The sequence below is a fragment of the Palaemon carinicauda genome, chromosome 20 (assembly GCF_036898095.1).
Source record: "Palaemon carinicauda isolate YSFRI2023 chromosome 20, ASM3689809v2, whole genome shotgun sequence".
Classification (NCBI taxonomy): Eukaryota; Metazoa; Arthropoda; class Malacostraca; order Decapoda; family Palaemonidae; genus Palaemon; species Palaemon carinicauda.
In genome coordinates, this window is record NC_090744.1 from 83410228 (window position 1) to 83430033 (window position 19806).

Sequence of the window (19806 nt, forward strand, 5' to 3'; positions counted from 1 at the left end):
TGAGGTGAAGACTCTGGTGCTGGAGCATGCTCAGGAGCTGGATTCTGGAATAAGGTATAAAAGGATTCAATTTAAAACAATAAAAGTAAAGATACCCTTAAATAGGTAAATAGCTTTCAGAAGAACTGCTTCTGAAATAAATCTAAAAATATCTCTACCATGACCAAGAATCTTGGCAAGGATGAACCTGCCATCCTCACCTCGAACCTCAAGACAGATTCATTAATTGATTGATTGATTTGAGGCTTTCTGGAATGCTGACATCTAAGGTCATTGACGCCGATATTGTTTATAGAAAATAAAGGAATATTAAATTAAAACCGTATAAGCAAAGATGTCCTTCTAAAAGTTAGATATCTTTCAGAAGAACTGTTTATGAAATAAAGCTAAAAATACCACTAGCATGGTAGGGCACATCATGTCCAAGAATCTTGGCAAGGATGAACCTGCCATTCTCACCTCGAGCCTCAAAAAGATATATATATATATATATATATATATATATATATATATATATATATATATATATATATATATATATATATATATGTATATATATATATATATATATATATATATATATATATATATATAGATGTTAACGTAATTTTTCAGTTTCTAGTCAACCTTGTGATTTTGCTAACAATTGATATTAAGGCATTTAGTATATAAGTATTTATCTTTAAATGAGTTTGTATTGTATATATTACGGAAGTTGAGTTTTACTGTGGTGATTTTGCGCCTCCTCCCCGCTCGTTAAAGTTTTTGAATTACCCTTTTAACACTCGTTTATTTTCTTGTTTACATTTTGGGTACGTGACTGGAGACCTCGGTGAGGGAGGTTATAAGAGACAGTGCTAGTGTTTGGAAGGGCAGTTCGGGCTTTCTACAGAGGCTATACCCTTTTGACCTCCAGCTGCCGCACTTATAAAATTTTATCAACGCCTTTGGACGTAGTTTGGGTGCTGTCCTTCGCAGGTACGCTTCTGGCCACTTGCGGTGTTGCGTCCTGCTTGTGTTGCAGGTGATTTGAGCCACCTGCGGCCTTATCTTGCTGCCACCTCAGTGGAAGATTTTTCCTGAGATGTTAGGAGCATTTGCTTCTCAGGACGTCATTGAATTTACTGCAGCTGTGGGGGCCTTGATGCCCGTCAGGAGTCTAGTAGGGAGAAAGATCCCAGGTAAGCGTTCTTATTTTGTATGGTCGTGCAGGACCTCTCGACTCCTCCTTCCTGGTGCTTGTGTTCCCCTGTTAGCTGAGTTCGGGAATCATTGGAATCACGGCCTACTGTAAGGCAAGACAGTTGTTATTCTGGGATCACGGACTCCCCTTCTGAGTGTGAGGAGATATTTTTTTTGTTATTCAATATAATTTTTATATGTAGATATATACTATAATGAACTGTTGAGACGGTTGGGATTTGTTGCCACTTTTGGATTGTTTTGTTGTTATTGATAATTCGTGTAATGTTAACAGCCTCGTGGCTTTTATATTTGTGTATATATTAAGTTTAGATTATAAACATAGGTAAGAGATTAAGTGTTTTCCCCCTGTTACTCTTCGCCTTCCTTCACCACCTCTTTAGTTATAGGTATTGTTTATTATATTCATTTTGATCTGGCCAGTTATGTTATGTATGTTTTGACTTATTTGTATTCATGCGTTTCTCTCTTTTATATCTGTTTAGGGTTTAGTTTTCAGCTGTTAGGAATCCCAAGGGGTTATTTAAGGACAAATGTTTGTCCTTGGCAGTCACAAGGTTGACTTTAATTATTTTTTTTTTTTGTTTGTTAATAAATATTGCTGAGTTTTCCTGAGTGTTTTTTGTCTCCATTGACCATCTTTTGCTAGATACTATGTAACAACACTGAGTGTGTATCCTTTAGTGCAGACAAACCTGCACCACGGCCCTACTAGGGTCGTAGTAATATATATATATATATATATATATATATATATATATATATATATATATATACATTTCTCTCACTATTGAATGTGAGGCATTCGGTTAACAAATGCTTCACTAACAAATGCTTCACTATCAAAAAGTCATTGCAATATGGTTGATGCTGGTCAGCCAGGAAAAACTCATTTGTTACCCTAGTATGACCAATGCGGAGACGACAAATAGTAGTCTCCCACTTTCAGGGCATCCTGTTATACCGCCAAGGGAATATAACATTACTAATTTCTCTCATTTTATTTTCAAGTAAACTCTCCCAATGATGTTGCCAGTTATTTTAGATAGAATTCTCAATTATAGGTAAAAAATCGTTACTGGGAATGGGATACCTTCTTGGTAGCAACTTAGCTGCAGCACTCTTTGCCAGCAAATCTGTTATGTATTTTGTATTGTAATACAATATGCGATACAGGTATTAAGAGTAATGTTGCACAGTATTGCATTGAAAGAACATGTTTTAACATAGTTTATAAGAGTAGTAGCGTATGTTATGGAGGATTTGATCATCAATTAATTGTCCTCAAGTTAGGATGCGATTCTTCTTACTTTTGTGTTGCAGTAGGATTCGATCTTCTACAGAGTGATGCTCATTTTTTATTTTTTATTGTTGTGCATAAGTTTTGTTTACATATTCTCACTCGAGAGTCACAATCAGAGAGTAGAGCTGTAATGTAAGCTTTAAGCATTAAACTTATTTTAATAAGAAGTCTCTGATTATATCCCATCAACCCAGAAGACAAGTTGGTGAAGTTGCTGGGATAGGAACATTCTCTACAATTAGCTATTGTTGTTCCAGATATGTTTGAGGTGAGTATTCAGCTTTGATAACCAACACTATATCCAACATTTGGCGACTACAGTTGAGACAGAACCTATGCAGAGAAATGCAACGGCAGAAGAGACAACTAGATGTAACCCCCATGCACCTGCAGCAGGTATGCAGTAAACATGAGGAATGTGACAACACATCTCTACATTCAAGCTCAATGTCAAGAAAGGAGGTAACATCCTACATCTATATTATATTGGTTAGGACCAAGTAAGGTAGGATTGAAATTTGTTACTAGTAGGCATTAGGTGGTAAAATTTCACCATAAGACAATGATAGTTTACATAAAACAAAAATTGTAATACTACAACAATTGATTGCACAAACACGAATGAAGTGCAATTAACAGGGGAATTAGGTTAGAATTAACTTTTAGTTAATTTTGTAGATTTCATTTGCCTAACCTAATAAAGGTAAGAAGTCAAAATGCCTCTGAACATCGAGCAATCAGAGAAGTTTAGCATTGTTGCTGAACCCAATTCTATTGCAATATGATGGCAACAATGGTGTGAGGAATTTAAGATTTACATTGAAGCTTTAAGTAGTTTGAAAGATGCACAGAAGAAGACGTTGTTACTGCACATGGCCGGTAGAGAAGTTCGGAAAGTGTTTAAGACACTACAACCTACCGATGACACTAGGGCAGCTAGGATTAAGGCTATTACCACATATTTTGCCCGTCAGGTCAATAAATTTTTTGAAAGGTATCAATTTACAGTACAGGCATATTAGAAAGAACACAAGAGTTTAGATGCGTTTGTGACTAGACTTAAGAATTTAGCTGTTTCGTGTGAATTTCTAGAGTTAGAAAATGTTATCATAGATAAAGTTATTCCTATGAAAAAATTTATTGCAAGGTAAAGATTTAACACTAGAGAAGGTGTTGTAAATTGGCAGAGCTCTAGAAACATCAAATAGTCAAAGTAATATAATATGTAATCCCACAAGCAATAGAATGGAAAATTCTGAAATTAGTAAGATAGGCTCAAAGTTGAAAGACAACGAGAGTCGGAGAAAGAATACGTCAAAGCCAAGTCTTAGGAAATTGCCGAACTCTAATGCTCACAAATATCAGAATCAGACCTATACGCAGAAGCAGCAGGAAACCCAAATTCTATAGGTGTGGTAAAACTGATCATCTTGCATACGAAGCAAGGAAATGCTCTGCTACAGGACAAACATGCCAGAATTGTAGAAAGACGGGACATATTTCAAATGTTTGTAGATTCCCTAAACAGTAAGCAAAGAAAATAAATGCAGAAGTTGATACTATAGCCCAAAAGAATAATGCGGAATGTGTTCATGATAATCAGGTTAGGTCAGAAACTGATTTTGCGTTTCGCATCAATGCTGTCAATAAAGGTGCAATGAAACATATATTGGTAGAAGTGATCATAAATAGTAAACCTATTGTAATGCAAGTTGACACAGCAGCTGATGTATCAATTGTGTCTGAGAAAACAGCTAAAACCATTCCTAATTTGTTATTAGAAGGTACAAATAGAGTTGTGAAAGGTTATAGTGGTTTTGATATTCAGGTAATAGGTGCCTCAAACACAAAAGTACAGTATACAGATCAGAAGTTAGACAGAGTGCTTTTAACGGCAGTTATGGGGGCCGGCCGGAATGCTAATATATGGGGGCATAGGAAGAAAAAGACGAAATCCTGAAAAAAGTCACTGAGCTTTGTATGACAATGGAGAATGCGTATACGAAATATTTTGTCAAAATTCCTCTTACTTTCATAGTTACAGGGTACAGTAATTAGTAAAAGTAATTCAATAAACCATAAACATTGTTCCCTACAAGAAAATGCAGTATTTCTTCTGTTATCATAAATTTTGATAATTATTTCATTTAAATGTAAAATAAATTGTGAAAAATGACATCTGTATAAATTCCACGAGTTGCAGATGATGTATTACACCCTTCGCCCTTCAGTCCTACCACAAACCTGAGAGAGAGAGTACATGCCTGAGTTTGACCTCTGACATTCATTCCTTTTTTCGTTTGTTTTTCTTTTTTCGACAAGAATTTTATCATTTCAAAGAGGAAAAGACAATTCCAACATCTTGTTAACACAAGGAAGAAGAAAATTTGTTCTATTAAGAGTTCAGAAGAGGATAATATCGGAAGTGCAGAGAGAGAGAGAGAGAGAGAGAGAGAGAGAGAGAGAGAGAGAGTGTTCTGGATAGAGGAGCGGCTGCCTTGCTTCACAGGAGCCAAAAGAAGCAAGATATTGAGCAAATGGATCTTCATTTATGATTAAATTATGATAAATAACTTTGTTTTCTTTTATTAATACCCAAATAAGAACATAAAATTCATAATAATCATGATTTATTAATATTGCCTTTGTAAAAATGCAAAGAAAAACTTTGAACACCCCTATCTCAAAACTATATTGATTGACCTTCAAATTCAATAATATCCCTTAGTTTTAATGATATAGCAGTGAAATTTGATATATAACTTAGAAATACATTATAAAACAAAGAAATGGAGCCCTTTTTTTTCAATTTTTGTTTCATATTTTTTTTCTTATTATTTTACCCTGATTTTTAGGATTTATTTTTTTTACCCCAATGAAAAAATTCATATCTGGAAAAAAAAATTACTTTTAGAAAAAAAAAAAAAAAGAAATTCATACCATTGGAGGTCTACAGTATATCAGGTCTATATAAGATAGTAATCCCAAATGTTAGTAATAATTATCAAAGGATGAGATAGAATTTGAAAAACACTAATTTTCAGGATAAATTTCCCTGGCGTCGCAAAACCGGAAGTCAGAGGCAAAAATCCTATGTAGTTTAGAGATGTCCTAAGTCCTCTTATTAAGTGGTATAAATGTCAAAGTCCTGTCATTAAAAATCATCAATAGACGGCCGGCCCCCTTAAAGGTAACGGATAAACTTTACTAGGTTTGGATTGGTTACATTATATAAAATTAGATTGTCCTAATATTTTGAAAGTTACAGGAACACAAGAAGAACACAAGAATGAAGTGTCTTCGGATAATATTCTTTCAGTTTTTCAAGACGTATTTGAAGATAAAGTTGGTACAGTAAAGAACAGAAAGGCAATATAAGTTTTGAAATCAGATAGTACTCCTAGAATTTTTTTGCGCCAAGACCAGTACCATATGCATTGAAAAGTGCAGTTGAAACAGAAATCAAAAGGATAGAAAGTGAAGGTTCTTGGGGAAAAGTTACATACTCAGATTGGGCTACACCATTAGTTCCAGTCGTGAAGGAAAATGGGCAGATTAGGTTATGTGGAGATTACAAGGTAACGTCGAACCCACAGCTTCAGGTAGCTCAACATCCATTACCAAATCCATAAGACATGTTTGCAAATATGTCAGGATTTACTGTATTTTCTAAGTTAGATCTTAGACAAGCATTCCAACAGTTCTTGTGAATTTTCATCCATGGGAAGCTATGTACAGTAAATACATCCTTAGGTTTGTATAGGCCAAAGAGATTGCCTTAAAAGGAGAGTTTCTTAAACACTCCTTTGAGCCATTACTATATAAGCTTCCTTGGAAACTCTTTTTGTCCCAACCTTTCACACGCCCTGCTTTCTTTCTCTCTTCTTTAATATGGGACTTCTCATTCATCCTGTATATTTATCAATTTTTCCAAGGTCCGTATGAACGTTCATTGCTCCAGTTACATATTTATATCTCCTAAGTGCCCTTAACATTACGTCTGTCGATTTCTCTTGGTCCTTGTATGCGATATACGACTTTTCCTTTTTCTTTTAGTTGTTTCTTAACAAACACTTGATATCCACTCCTATACATTCCTGAGAGAGAGAGAGAGAGAGAGAGAGAGAGAGAGAGAGAGAGAGAGAGAGAGAGAGAGAGAGAGAGAGAGAGAGAGAGAGAAAATATTAATGATTTTCTCTTCTCATTTTGATGATGCAATTGCTTAATTTGGAGGGTATTAAAGCTGGAATTATCAGTCAGTGGTGGTGTTATGGTTCTTATTGTGACCCATTGCTGCATACACTATTCAAATGGTGTATTGATTGTAAGTTCCAGTCACTTACCTTACTTATTGTGCTCAATTTTATTGAACTAAGAGGCCAGTTGGGTAAGTGTTTGATATCTGTGTATAGTCACTCATCCAAGTGCTGTTCATGAAATACCTTTAGGGAGAGAATTCTAGCTTTGACTATAAAGACTTTTTGTAAGGTTCATGCTTTGTATCTAATTTAATTGATAGAAGTCAATTATAGCCAATTCAATGTTCTTCAGTAGATGATGAATAAAGTATGATGAGTTTTCAGTTATGGAGCTACTGCTCCCACAGTCTGTGTGCATTACTATGGCTCACCAAGGAAATCCTTAACTTGTAAACTGCGCTTTCTGATGAGAGAATTAGATGAGGATCTGGGAGCACGTGAACATGTTTTTCTGGCTTGTTGTTACTGCCTATATGAAATGAGATGTGCTGAGTGACCCTGCTTAAGGACAGTGACCCTGTTGTTAACCCTCATTCTCTAGACCATACAATTGATGGCAGAGTTTCTAGGTTATACCGGTATTTCTTTAGAGCTGCCTTGGGTTGGTCTTCGTGTCTCGTCTTAGGGCGGCCTGGTATTTTTGGTTGACATCATTTAGTAGTCAATTAATTTGCATTCTGTTTCTTTTGGAATCTGCGTGTGTGGAATCTGATTTTTACAGGTGAGACCTATAATGCTTTTGCAAACAGGAAATATTTGAATGGTCTAATCAATATACAGTCCAGGCTTCTGCACCATAGAGGAGAGGAGATATACATCCTGCTTTATATTCTTAGATTTTAATGCTTAGTCTTAGGTTTTTGTTCTGGAAAACTTTGGTCCTCAGTCTGATAAAACCAGTAAAGCCCTGTCTGTTTACTCCAGCACCTCATCATCAATCTTGCGAGTCGGAGAATCAATGGTCCCATGGTACAATATTTGATAAATTGCTTCACTTGCAGTTGTTGTGTATCATTAACAGTAAAATTGTGCATATTCCGATTTTGTTTAGTTTGTTCTTGTATGATTTAGGTTTTTCGTTTATTAATCTGTAAGCCCAAGTGTTTGATATATTGAAGATATGGTGTTTGAAATGTGCTACGTTGACTCCTGCGTATGAGACAAAAGGGCATAGACATCATCAAATAGTTGGTCAACTAATTGTTGTGCAAATGTTTTGTTTGGATATGAATCGAATGATACTATCTAATGTTGAAAAGGCTTCCATTCATTCTGTATATTATTCAGGCACTGAATTTCTCTCATAAGATTTTCCTGCTATAAAGGTATTATTAAGGAGATAAACAGATTGAAATGGACAAAGACCAGATAATCACTCTCCTTTACTCCCACTTAAACAGGTAAGATGAGGATTACAGTCTGCAAATACAGACTTTGAAGTCCATGTTGGGAGGAAAGAGCTAAAGTATTCTGAGAAATTGGTAAGAAACTCCATATATTGTAAGTATCTTCCATAAGAGATTTGTGGCATCCTGTTTATGGCCTTGATAATGGCAGTAAGTCTGTATTTTGATCATGACATTTCTACTGTTTTTGCCTCAAAGTAAAAAGGATGTAAGTAAGTAAATGAATAATAATAATAATAATAATAATAATAATAATAATAATAATAATAATAATAATAATAATTACTTATCGAGTGTTAGTGCCATAAGTGCACTTCACATGATGCCTTGTGGAGATTACTTGAGGGCCTTTCCAGCGTCCATAGCTGTTCCCACTTTTTATCCCGGTGTAAAGGTTTCAAGCTACCCCCAGTTTCAAGCTCCCCCCCCCCAAGGAAGTTAAAACGGGTTTCAGATCACCCGGGTGTTAGTTTGAAACCGGGATCAAGCTACCCCCCCTGTTTTCAAGTTACCCCCTCATCGGAATAGAAAATAATTTATATGACAGTGCACATATGCATCATGCATTTATTGCTGACTTCGCAGTAGTAGAATAAAAGTTTATTTTCGTATCTAAGACAAAATATTAAATTATATGACACATTAGAAGCCACAGACTCTCATTCAATGTTTTGTGATAACGACGAGGTAGAGAATTATTGTAGGGCGCGTGTGATTGTCGAGAACTCTTTTCTTTTATCATCTCAAATAGATTCAATTTATGTGCCTCGGGTGCATGAACTTCACACAGCAATATTCCTGGAGAAATTGATAAAAATCCACTAGGAGACGTGTATTTTGTCGCTATACTCTGTGTCAAATTTACGAAGAAGCTTGAGATGTACCTGAAGACAAAAAACACACATTGCCATATTTCCGACATTGTGTTTCGAAAATAAAGAGAAAAGGATGCTATTTCATGGTTATAATGAATACAATTACTTTAAATGCTAAACTTCAATTATATAAAAACTCAAATTCGAATTGTTATACTTTTGAAATATTTTTCAGTCGTACTATAAAGAAACGAGACACACAATTGCCACTTTTCTGATATAGTTTTACAGGTCAACGATAGACATTCATTAATCGGCTTTCGTCAGTAAATATCCCTTGCGGGGCAGGTACTGGCAGGAACCCCCTGTGACGAAGGTAGCTTGCTGCTTAAGCTCCACACCTAGATGTAGGAGAGAGAGAGAGAGAGAGAGAGAGAGAGAGAGAGAGAGAGAGAGAGAGAGAGAGAGAGAGAGAGAGAGAGATTGCAAACAATAACAGAGATGCCTCAAAGATCATAGCTAATCAAGGGAGACACACAAAAAGCTTCATAAACGTTTCGTCAGTCAGAATGAAAGATCATCCATCCCCAAACAGAGCAACAGTAGGCTACATACTTGTCAAGCACGAGAGATTGTTTATGTTTAGAAATATTTTGCTTTAGAACAACAGAAAGAAGGTCCTATTGCTGATGTTAATAAAACAAATTTTCGCACAACAGAAGCAATCTATTTAAGCAAAACTACTATTACAGTCAAATGAACAGTGACATAAATTTTAAACAAAGGTTCTGTAAGCAGTTGCTATCGAATATATTCCCATCTTCAATAATTGTAATGGCAACGAATCTTATCATGAGCAAAATTTGATAAACCTCCAACAGTATCAAACAAGGGACAAATAAATATTGGCTCATCAAAAAGGCGTATCACTAAGAGACAATATGTTGAAATGCCAACTTTTGGAAATAGTTAAAGAATACTCTCTGAATGTTGGTAAAAAGTTTACGTGATTGCTAAAATTGCAGTTGAAAATGGTCACAAGGTTATTGGTCTACCTCCATACTATTGCCAATATAACCCAGTACAATATATTTGGGCATAAGTGAATACCTATATAGCGAAAAAAAAAATCAAAATGGTAGAATAATGGGTAGGCCTACTTTTAAAAGAATCATTACAGGACGACGATGCAAAGCAAGACGTGGTGATCGATGAATATATTGATTCTTCAATAATAAGTCTAGAGTCATCTGATGAGGAATCTTCTTGGAAACTGTTACGTTGTCATCTATATCAGCAATGTACCAACAGTGTGTCACACGTTCGTACATAAATTATTTTGTATATATTATGCTTGTATCTGCGATCTTCCCTCGCACTAAAAAAGAACCAGAAAAAACATGTCTGCGTTTTTCCTCTCTAACATTGTCATTTTTTCGAACATGGCATTTCCTGTTGCCTTGAGGTTTTGTATATAAAGGAGAGTGTTCTTTAATAAAGTTACTAAGTTGATTGCAGCCCACCTTTGAGTTATAACCTTCTCTCGGCCGTCACATTGGTGACCCCGGAAGTCGACTCGCTCCCACCGCCTTCCACCCCCACCCACCTCGCCCCTCCATTGTTGGTACTATGGCGGACTCTACGGAAGTTGGCGCTGCGGCGCCCCCACTGAAACTTTCGTCATTCGCCAGCGGAGAGGGGTTTGCTTGGTTTCAGCGCGCAGAAGTCCAGTTTCGCATCAACGGCGTGACTCGCTCAACCACCAAAGCAGATTATGTTCTCGCGGCGATACCCGAGGACACCTTCCCAGAAATATCTGACTGGCTTTGTGAACAAGGAGACACCCCAATAGCGTATGACGCCCTCAAAACATACCTTCTGCAGCAGTACTCGCCGTCGCCAGCCGCCCGTATAGCAAAGCTTTTTTAGCTCTCTCAACAACTGTTGGGGGACCAAAAGGCTTCGCTTGCCCTCAGGGAAATGACCAGTATCGCTCGCCTTCAACCTGCCGCAGATGGCTCTCCTCGTGAGGTGAACCTACTTCGTGCCCTTTGGATACGCCGTTTACCCAGACCTATACGCGCTGCCATACCCGATGTCAATAGTTTAACCATAAAGGACTTGATGACCAAAGCCGACGCCCTTATGGACAGCCACTTAAAGACCTCCATCAACGCCTCCACCCCCGACGAAGAGGATGCCTATTCAACGTCAATCGAAGCTGACATGAATGCCGTAGGACATACACGCCTACACCGTGACGTGCCGAAGTGGCGACAAAGCCAATCGCTCGCGCCCCAACAAACGACTTCTACATCCACTTACTACCTCCCATCCGCCGCAGTTTTGCTACTACCACTTCAGATTCGGGGCAACCGCGAAGAAATGTGCCGAGGATTGTCAATGGCCAAAAAACGTGTAAGTAGGCCATTGCTCGTGTCGGTGGCCTCCCATGTTTCTAATCTTTTCTTTTTACATGATGCAGGAACGGGCGTGCGATTTTTGGTAGACACGGGTGCTTGTCGTTCTCTTTTGCCAAGGAAACTCTTCAAGACACGACGTAGTCTGTCTACATCTGCCGACGTCCGCTTGGTAGCTGCCAACGGATCTGCGATACCCACCTACGGTTACGAGAACCTCCCATTATCGTTCGGAAACGGTAAATTCAATTGGAAGTTCTCATTGCTGACGTCACAATGCCAATCCTCGGTGCGGATTTCCTCTCTCATTTCCACCTTCTGGTCAATGTCGCCTACCAAGATTGGTCAACGCAGACTCGTACTTGTCGACACCTCTTCAACCCGCCCCCTCTAACGTCGCTCTCCACATCAGCGCACCAACGGATGACTACGCCCACCTCCTCACGTCGTACCCGGAAGTTTTCCGTCCAGAACTTCGCCAAACGCCCACGGTTCTTGCCAAGCACGGTATTTATCACCATATCAAGACGACGGGACCACCAGTCTTCGCAAAATTCAGACGTCTGGCACCGGAACGATTGGCAGCCGCCAAACAGACGTTCGCCGAAATGGAGGAAATGGGCCTTTGCCTCCAGCCTATGGTCGTCACCCTTACACATCATTCTGAAGAAAGACGGCTCCCTCCGTCCGTGCGGGGATTACATGCGCCTGAATATGTAAACAGAACCGGATCACTACCCCCTCCCAAACATTGCCGACGTGACCTCCTACCTGCACAAAGCGAAGGTTTTCTCTACGCTCGACCTCCTGAAGGGGTATTATCAGGTGCCTATGAACACAGAAGACATCCCCAAGACCACCATCACCACTCCGTTTGGTACATACACCTTCAATTACTCCTGTTTTGGCCTTCGTAATGCTGGGGCCACGTTTCAACGTCTCATGGATGGCATCTTAGGGGACCTCCCTTTCTGTGTATGTTATGTGGACGACATACTTGTGTTCTCCTCCTCAAAAGAGGAACATTTCCATCACCTGCGCATCGTGCTCGACCGCCTGCAACAGAACGGCCATATAGTCCGGTACGACAAGTGTACCTTTGGCGCCAACGAAGTGTCGTTCTTAGGGCACCGCATCACTCCTGAAGGAGTCCATCCCCTCCCTGAGAAGGTAGCAGCCGTTCAGAACTTCCCCGCGCCCTCGACCATCAAAGTTCTGCAGGAGTTCTTGGGCATGATCAACTATTATCACCGTTTTCTGACAGCCATTGCTGCCACTCTTGCTCCCCTCTACGCCTCCCTCAAGGGCAAGCTAAAGTACCTGAAGTGGGGTCCCCTTCAAAAAGCAGCCTTCTGCAATGCAAAGAAGGTCCTATCAACTGCTGCGGCTCTCACTTTTCCTATCCCACACGCCCCTCTCCTTCTCTCCACCGATGCCAGTGACGTCGCTATTGGTGCAGTACTCGAGCAGGTGATCAACGACTCGCCCCACCCATTGGCCTTCTTCAGCAGAAAACTGTCCAAGGCAGAATCGGGTTATTCTACCTTCGATCGAGAATTGCTGGCGGTGCACTTGGCTGTCCGTCACTTTCGTCATTTCTTAGAAGGTACGCCCTTCGTCATTCGCACAGACCTCATGCCTCTGGTGCACGCCTTTACTCGACAGTCTGATGCTTGGTCCGCCCGGCAATGCCGACATCTCTCCGCTGTGGCTGAATACAATTGCACCCTTCAATACGTCCCTGGGAAAATGAATCCCGTTGTTGATGCCCTGTCAAGAAACACGTTGGCTGCCGTTCAACTGGGATTGGATTACAACGCCCTGGCTGAAGCCTAACGACAGGATCCAGAATATCAAGCATGTAGGACATCCTGCACGTCCCTCCGTTGGGAAGACTTCCCCCTCGAAAGCTCCAACACCACCCTCCTCTGTGACGTCAGTACTGGCAGACCATGACCTTGGATTCCTGCTCCCATGCGCCGACAGGTGTTTGATTTCATTCACGGCCTTTCACATCCCTTGTGCCGTTCTACTAAACAGCTGCTGAAGGCAAAGTTCATTTGGCACGGCATTTCTAAGGATGCTAAGGATTGGGTCCGCGCCTGTACTTCTTGCCAAACTTCCAAAGTACATCGACACACGGATTCCGGAGTGGGCACCTTTCCTCAACCTCAGCGTCGTTTCGCACACATTCACGTCGACGTTGTAGGCCCCCTACCCACATCACAAGGACATCGTTACCTGTTTACCGTCATCGACAGCTCCACCCGTTGGCCTGAAGCCATTCCCATGGAAACTGCAACGTCCGCCTCATGTACATCTGCCTTACTCTCTGGATGGATTGCAAGATTTGGTATCCCTGAGCATATTACTTCTGACAGGGGAACCACTTTCACCTCTCAATTGTGGATATCATTAGCGAATCTCCTGGGCATCACCCTACATCAGAAAACGGCCTACAACCCCGCTGCCAATGGAATGGTTGAACGTTTTCATCGCACCCTCAAAGCAGCTTTGATGTCCCGCTGCAAGGATTTCAACTGGTTTACTCAGCTTCCCTGGGTCCTCCTGGGACTAAGGACCACTCCTAAAGACGCCCTCGACGTCTCGGCAGCTGAAATGGTGTATGGCGACCTGTTGGTCGTTCCTGCCGAATTTTTTCCTTCTACAACCTCCTCCGATGATCTCCAGCGCATACGTCACGTCGTGGGAAAATTTACTCCATGTCGCCAGACTTACAAGCCCTCAGCGAAGCATCACATACCAACAGACTTGCACTCTGCAACGCACGTCTTCCTGCGCAACGACACTACCAAGCCACCACTAACGCCCCTTACACGGGCCCTTTCCTTGTGATCCGACGCAGTCTGAAAGCATTCTTACTAAACATTCGTGGCAAAGAAGACTGGGTCTCCATTGATCGTCTAAAACCTGCTTATCTACTGCCAGATGACCAGCCTACAGTTCGCCTCTCTAGATCAGGGCGCCCTATTTGACATGTACAGTATGTCATTTTTAGGGGGGGGGGAGCCATGTACCAACCGTGTGTCACACGTTCGTACATAAATTATTTTGTATATATTATGCTTGTATCTGTGCTCTTCTCTCGCACTTAAAAGAAACAGAATAAAAATGTCTGCGTTTTTCCTCTCTAACATTGTCATTTTTTCGAACATGTCATTTCCTGTTGCCTTACGGTTTTGTGTATAAAGGAGAGTGTTCTTTAATAAAGTTATTCAGTTGATTGCAGCCCGCCTCTGAGTTATAACCTTCTCTTGGCCGTCACAGCAAGGAAGTTCTGGTCTATGTCCATAGACTAATTTCAAAATAAATTTAGATGCATAAAATTGCTAGCATTCTCCTGTACTATTATTATTATTATTATTATTATTATTATTATTATTATTATTAATATTATTATTATAATTATTATTATTATTAGCCAAGCTTCAACCCTGCTGGGAAGGGAAACAAATAAGGAAAAAGAAATAAAGGAAGGATATGAAGATAAAATACAAAAATAACAAGAAGCCAAATGGGTATTGTATCATTAGAGAAATAATAAAAACAAACTGATAACAAGTATATATAGCGAGCATGTTGATCTGTTAACAAAAATAAATAAACATTTATTGTAAGAGACAATAGGACAAAAAGGAAAAATGATATTTACGCTGTGGCCTTCAGTGAAGATTTTATTTTTTTTTCATAGGTGGTCGATTCACAAAGGAGATCACTACAAGAATTTAGTGAAGTGAGGAGGTGTTTTTGTCTTTAGATAAAGCTCGGCCTTCGTAAAGTCTTTTAAGATAGACTTTTTCGTTTTGCGAAGCCTCTTAAGGGTACTTGGCGTTCACTACGTAGTCCTAGTCAATGATATCGAGGTTGTCCGATTTCAATTCAGCAGCCATATTGACGACTTTTTGGAGAAGTGATGCTGTGATCGGTTTAACCTGGATTTATATACATCCTAACACACCAGACATCAGTAGCTTACTACCACGTACAAGATAATTAGATAAGAAAACAAAGGGGGTTTGATTTGGGGCCCGAGGACGAGAAATTATCATTGTAACTATCGTCCTCTTTGTGGTCATCCCGATGAATTAAGGAACTCTTTACCTGTGCGCATTAGTATTATACTAAGGTCTATCTATAGACCTTGTATTATACAACATGCAAATTTACACACGGAATGTGTCTTGAGTTCGTTTTGAAAAAAAAAAAAAAATTAGCACGTAAATGATGACCGTATCGACCGTGCTTTCATCACTGTACTTGTAGTATAATAATCGCAAAGAAGAACAAAACAATAAACGGATAAAGGCATAACATCAATAAATTATACCAGTAGATGAAAGCGTACATGTACAGTATATGTAACCTGATAATTTTGTGTTGATTGTGACCAAAAGCAATTGATTAATATCAATAAATGAGATACAGCGCAAAAAGGAGGGGGTTAGTTTGAAACCAGGGGGGTAGCTTGAAACCGGTTTCAAATTACCCCCGGGGGTAGCTTGAACCCGGTTTCAAGTTACCCCCCGGTAGCCTGAAACCGGTTTCAAACTACCGGGAGGGGGGGGGGGGGCGGTGTTAAGATTTGGAGGGGGTAATTTGAAACCGCTACACCGGTTCCAAACTTCAGCCTTCTCTTGTGGCGGCTAACCGTTTAATTATCAATTCATAGTATGCAGAAGGGTTTTCCCGCCAGTTGCACCATGGTACTGAAAAGCCCACCCAGCCCTAGGAAAGTACCATCTGGATCAGTTTCATGAATCCTCAGTAAAGATAACAATGATACACGTTATTGTTGTTTCTCTGCAAGTAGATCCCATGGGCTGAGCCTTTTGGGAATTTCATATCATGCAGAACGGTAATCAAATCTTTTAGTACTACGAATACTTAGGAAAAATTAAAAAGGATAATAGTGACGGGCTCTTTTGAAAGTGTTCTTACCCTAAATATGTATCCAGTTATGGATACAGTTGTGAATGTCCAATAGCTTACCTTATGTATAGATAGGCCATAATGCCATTGATAAGTGTTAAGAGGATGTAAATATGAAGAAGTGGTAAACAATATAGTTTATTAACACAATACCAGTTTGCCTTACCCATGTCAGAAGAGCAATAATATTCATGAACCTTTCCTAAGGCAGAAAAAAAAAAATAACTTATTTTCTGAAATTTCGCTATCTTTTTTTGCAGTTTGTAGAAATTAAGCATTTTACTAATATAATATTTATAGTTCACAACTTTTATTTAGTGGCATTTTTGTTTAATTTAATAGTTCAAGAGAAATAAAGTGCTGATATAATTTGGCATCTGTATTCAGTATAAATGTGACATTTTGTTTCAAGGTTAGGTTTGTGTTAATAGAGGTATAAAATTTCTTTCAAATAAACAAATGCAAGCAATTTTGAGATAAGAGAAAAAAGTTAGCTATATAGATAAGGCGATGAGTTGAAATACACATTAAGACCTTGATTTTCTTTCATCTCTGGTTTAGATGAAACTAGATAGATATAACTGAACCTTTATGCAGGTAAAACTGAATCTGCATCACGGGTGTGAAGCGCTTCATTATTCCTGGCAGAGGAAAGGGAGGCCTTGACTTATCGTGGTTGATTACAAGTCTGTCAGGAAGCTACGCTTGCTTAGAGAGTTATAGAGACATTGTAAATTAACGTTTCCTTTATTAGCTAGCATTGTTTCTTAGTTTAGTGGAATATCCAGAAAGTGTGGAATTTTATCGGGAATAATTTGTTCTTTGATCTTCGACATATATAAATATGTATTATATATATATATATATATATATATATATATATATATATATATATATATATATACAAACACACACACACACACACACACACACATATATATATATATATATATATATATATACACACACATATATATATATATATATATATATATATATATATATACATATATATATATATATATATATATATATATATATACATATATATATATATATATATATATATATATATATATATATAAATATATATATATATATATATATATATATATATATATATATATATATATATATAAAATTTTCAGCCGTTACTAGTCTACTGCAGAACAAAGGACATTATGCACAGTGTATATATATATATGTATATATATATATATATATATATATATATATATATATATATATATATATATATATGATATTGCTGACTTGTATTTTCAAAATATTTTTACTCTTGTTAACTTTAGTTTTATTATTAATGATTGTTGCAGGATGTAACGATATTTCTTTTATTTTATGAATGATTTAGAACGGCTTTTCCATGTTAAATGGATAAATTGAACGTCAGTAAAGCAGCCAATGTTGTACACAAAATTTGGAGTCTTGCTTGATTTCAGTGTGGTCAAAATTTGGAGTCTCGCTTGATTTCAGCGTGGTCAAAGTTTGGAGTTTTACTTGATTTCAGTGTGATCAAAATTTGGAGTCTCGCTTGATTTCAGTGTGGTCAAAATTTGGAGTCTCGCTTGATTTCAGCATGGCCAAATTTGGAGTTTCGCTTGATTTCAGTGTGGTCAAAATTTGGAGTCTCACTTGATTTCAGTGTGGTCAAAATTAGCAGTTCCACTTAATTTCAGTGTGGTCAAAATTTGGAGTCTCACTTGATTTCCATGTGGTCAAAATTTGGAGTCACGTTTGATTTTCAAGTGGTCAAAATTTGTTGTCTCACTAGATTTCCGTGTGATCAACATTTGGAATTTCGCTTGATTTTTGTGTGGTCAAAATTTGGAGTCACTATTGATTTCCATGTGGTAAAAATTTGTTGTCTCGCTAGATATCCGTGTGGTCAAAATTTGAAGTTTCGCTTGAATTCCGTATGGTAAAAATTTGGAGTCACGTTTGATTTCCATGTAGTATAATTTGTTGTCTCGCTAGATTTTCTTGCGTTTAAAATTTGGAGTCTCACTTGATTTCCTTGTGGTCAAAATTTGGAGTCTCACTTAATATCCGTATGGTCAAAATTTGGAGTCATGTTTGATTTCCATGTGGTCAAAATTTGTTGTCTCGCTAGATTTCAGTGTGGTCAAAATTTGGAGTCACGTTTGATTTTCCTGTGGTCAAAATTTGTTGTCTCACTAGATTTTCGTGTTGTCAAAATTTGGAATATCGCTTGATTTCGGTGTGGTCATAATTTGGAATCTCACTTGATTTTGGTGTCGTCAAAATTTGGAGTTTCACTTGATATCTGTGTGCTGAAGATTTCGAGTCTCGCTAGATTTCATTGTCCGAAGTTTGGAGTCTCGCTTGATTTCAGTGGTCAAAGTTTGGAGTCTCGCTTGATTTCAGTGTTTAAAATTTGGAATGTCGCTCGATTTCAGTGGTCGAAATTTGAATTATCGCTTGATTTTATTGGTCGAAATTTGGAATCACACTTGATTTCACTAGTCAAAATTTGGAGTATATACCTCTTGATTTCAGTGTCAGTTTGACAATTAACGCTCTCGTGTCTACCCACCTGTGATGGAATGGCCATAAGGGTTGCAACTTCACTCCAAAAACACTGGCTACCTTTTTTTCGGCCTCAAAATGCTAAAAAGTTACAAAAGGGAATCGTGCTGATATGACAGTCTTACTGGTACCCCCCTACCCCCACCCCTCCCTCGACCTAGCCACACAAAGTCTTTGATATTATTCCTATATATGCGATTAACTTAAAGGCATACAGGGTTTTTTTTTTTTTTTACATTATTGTAGTTTTTTTAACGATAAATGCTGGTTAGATCTACTTTATTTGGATTACATATTCTAAGGGGACAGATGTGGTTAACTGCATTGCTTGCGGTTGTTCAAAACCTTTATTGAAGTATGTATTAGTACATACTCATTGTATTTTTATACTTCTCAAAGTATTTTTAGAAAGCTACTGTATCAGATTTTATTCAAAGCTGCTGTATCAAATATTGTATTGAATTTTATTCATAGCTACTGTATTGCATTTTATTCAGAGCTACTATATTGAATTTAATGAAAACGTTGAAATTAATTCTTGGCAAATTGTAAACAAACAATTATTGCCCTTTTATTGGTAATACATTATACTGAATGGGTTGCTTGTTAATAATGTCCCCTATAATGGTTCTATTATTATTGAATGTTACGCAATCTCGTTTCTTTATTGGTAGTAAGCAATAATCAATATTTTCCGTGCACCATGTCGGATATTTTGCACCTAAATTTTTATGATTGTATTTTGAACACAATGTATTTATTAATATTTTGGAGGTTACTTCATGCATGTGGCTCTTATTAAAAACTCTCCTCTCTGATATCATTTGAATATAATCAGGAACCACTCGGCGTGTTCCCAGAATTTACTTGACCAAGGCGAAC